The 2,975-nt window shown below is 44.7% G+C and overlaps 1 long non-coding RNA gene across 1 annotated transcript; it reads left to right on the top strand.

Annotated features, from left to right (window-relative positions):
• Positions 1–536: 536 nt before the first annotated feature.
• On the top strand, positions 537–2,697 carry LOC121931231. Its single transcript, XR_006104098.1, has 3 exons — positions 537–613; positions 1,338–1,384; positions 2,662–2,697. It is a non-coding gene; the product is annotated as an uncharacterized LOC121931231 (long non-coding RNA).
• The last annotated feature ends 278 nt before the right edge of the window (positions 2,698–2,975 follow it).

The following is a 2,975-nucleotide window of genomic DNA, read 5'->3' as shown; positions in this document are numbered from 1 at the left end:
TGGAAAGATGTTGGATGGCTACAGAAACTAGGGCTGCATCCCACTGGGAAATAACCCGGTTTGGCACCGCTTTAACTGCCTTAGCTCAAGGCTATGGATTCTGGGAGTTGGAGTTTGTTGTGGGGCCCTGGGCCCCACACACAACTCCAACTCCCAAATTCCATAGCCTTGACCAAGAGACTTAAAGCGGTGCCATGCAGCCTAAGACTTTTAGTGTCCGGCTGTAGCAGTATGTCGACAGTCTATTAAAGCTGAGATGGAGGAGGTGGATTCTGCTCTTTTAAGGGATTTTTTTTTGGACTTCATCTCCCAGAATCCCTGACTATTGGCCAACATGGCTGAGGCTTCTGGAGCTGAGTCCAAAAAAATCAAGGGCACAATGTGGGGACCCACTGCTACAATTTCCTATTTCTATTGTCCAGCGTCCCACAGGATGAGCCAATGGAAACCTTCCGCGCATGCGTTTGTGCCTCAGGAGTGGCTCCGCCTTCATAGAGATAGAATAAAGTAGAATGCGCTTTAGTTTCCGGTTTGGAGCCTAAGGTCGCTGGGAGGGCGTCGTCCATTTGATTTTGGCGGGTTTCCAAGGAGAGGAGAAGGGAAGGAGAGGCAGGTAAGGTGTTTCCAGTTCCCAGGATTCCTAGCATGGAGCCAGGGCTATTAAAGCAGTCCCCAACTGGATTATGTCTGCAGTGTGTTTTGGACCTTAAAGAAAAAAATCAATGGGGGCTGCATCTGCACTATGGAAATAACGCAGCTTGAGACTCCTTAACTGCCCTGGTGCATCCTGAACACATTCCTGGGTTTATAGTGTTTGGTTTGTGAGATGCTTAACCTTCCCTGTCATAGGGCTTCTGGTGCCACAGCAAACTACAAATCCCAGGATTCCATAGCTCAGTGCTATGGTCATCTGGGATTTGTAGTTCGCGAGGCATTTAGCTCTCTGTGCGCCCCCACAAACTACAAATCTTATCGGATGGGGCCCTGCCATTTAAACGGTGTCAAACGGGTGTTTATGTAGTGCGGATGCAGCCAAGGAGAGAAGTTTCAGACACACGGCTATTCATCCCAGGCCCAGGTCTGGCTGCTCCTAAATCTGAATGACCAAGTAGTTTGTAACTTAACTACTTGTAAAACACCAGTGTGTGCTTGAATGAAGACTTGGGCTCATTTTTCATTCAGGCGTTGCCTACGTTAGTTAACTGGGAAGAGATAACCGACAAGAAGGATTTGATGGTGGGACCCACTAAAAAAATATTTTACCTTGCACTTTGTGAATATTTTAATGAAAATGTTTTATTAGGTTTCATGTTTTGTGTTGCCTTTATGTTCTGCAGACGTCAAGAATCCTTATGCGAAGCCTCAGCTGCTCCTAACATGGACGGTGAGTTTTGAATCTGTGGCTTTATAAATACACATCATGCAGGCAATAATGCCTAGGAAAAGAGGAAGACTGCGTAACAGATGGATAGACTCAGTCAAGGAAACCAAGGCCCCGAGTCTACAAGACCTGAGGATGACGTCAATGATAAAGTGACTCTATTCATCTCTCGCGTCAACTCTCATTCCAGCAACAACTGGCAAGATGGCAACAAATGCCTCTCCCTCTTCTGTGATCTGAGGAAGAACTGTGTAGCCAACTATTGCTCAGTGTTTCATATCCGTTGAATACTCCCCTTTCCTTATAGACAAAGCTAATCATGTCTTTCCGCGAGGAATTACATGAGGTGGAAGCAGGGATTTGCATGGCTTACTTCAGAGCTCTACTTATCCCAGTTCTTTAATTGAACCAGGGATCAAATTCAATATATCAGACAATAAAGCTAAATCCAACTGTAGTTCCAGTTAGAGTAGGTCCATTGAAACAGTGAAATACATGAGTGTTTATTTGCCATTCAGAGTGAGTGTATTCTAACTGGGACTAATATTTGGCTTTGGGTCTAAGGTTGCATTCTACACATACATTCTGGCGATAACCCTGCTGAATTCTCAGTGACTTTTTCTGAACAGAGGTACATAAGATTGCGTTTTCCTTGTACAGTAGTCCTCCCTATCCACAGATTCTTTACACATGGATTCAAGCATCCACAGCTTGAAATATTCCAAAATTCCAAAATATTCATAAATTCCCAAAAGCAAATCTTGAATTGCCATTTTATATAAGGAACACCATTTTACTATCCATTGCTTAGTGAGAGTTGAGCGCCCCAGCGGATACCAAGGACCCACTGTAGTGTGCTGAAAAAGAGTTTAGGACCGTGATGCGGCGAACCTAGGCACATTGCCAGAGGTGGGCACTCAGAGCCCTCCTCTGTGGGTACATGTGCCATCAGCCCAACCACAGAGTTTGCCCAAGTTTGTTACTAGAAGGCCAGAGGGACATGGCACTTTGCATAAATAAATAAGTGGGTTTTGTTTTTTTTTTTGTTCGGTGGGCACTTGGCCTCTAAAAGGTTTCACCATCACTGGTTTAGGAGAAAGCCCTTCACTCCATGTGGTTAATATGGTTTTCACTTAATAATTTGTTTTCAGAGCAATGGCATTCTGAACTGGTTTGAACACTGCAACTAAACTAAGCTTTGTCGGTTTCATAGTACTTGTTTTAGATACATTGTGCTTGGGTTTGCGGGAAGTTGACCTTGTTGTTTTAATTATTTCCAGATAATGATAACTTAGACCTGTGTAGCCTCCCTCTTGAAGAAAAATGGGGCAGCTGGCAGAGCACATTTCTGAAGAGAGTGGTCATCAATCACTGGGTGCAGCTAGTGAGCCAGATGACTATGACAAGCTGTTTGATGAAGAAGATGAGAATCCTACACTGAGGGTGGAGGATGTCCGAAGAGAATCCACTGGCTTCTAAGGAAGATGTAACTGAATTGTTTGGAGATGTAGGAGATCTCTCAGAAGAGGGAGCAGGAGAAGGGACACTATAACGGGGAACATCTCTTCCCGTAGCTGTTGATCCAGCAAAGGAG

This window comes from Sceloporus undulatus, chromosome 5, assembly GCF_019175285.1.
Source record: "Sceloporus undulatus isolate JIND9_A2432 ecotype Alabama chromosome 5, SceUnd_v1.1, whole genome shotgun sequence".
Taxonomy (NCBI): domain Eukaryota; kingdom Metazoa; phylum Chordata; class Lepidosauria; order Squamata; family Phrynosomatidae; genus Sceloporus; species Sceloporus undulatus.
The sequence above is the reverse complement of the archived record's forward strand: the minus strand, read 5'-3'. Positions and strand labels throughout refer to the sequence as shown.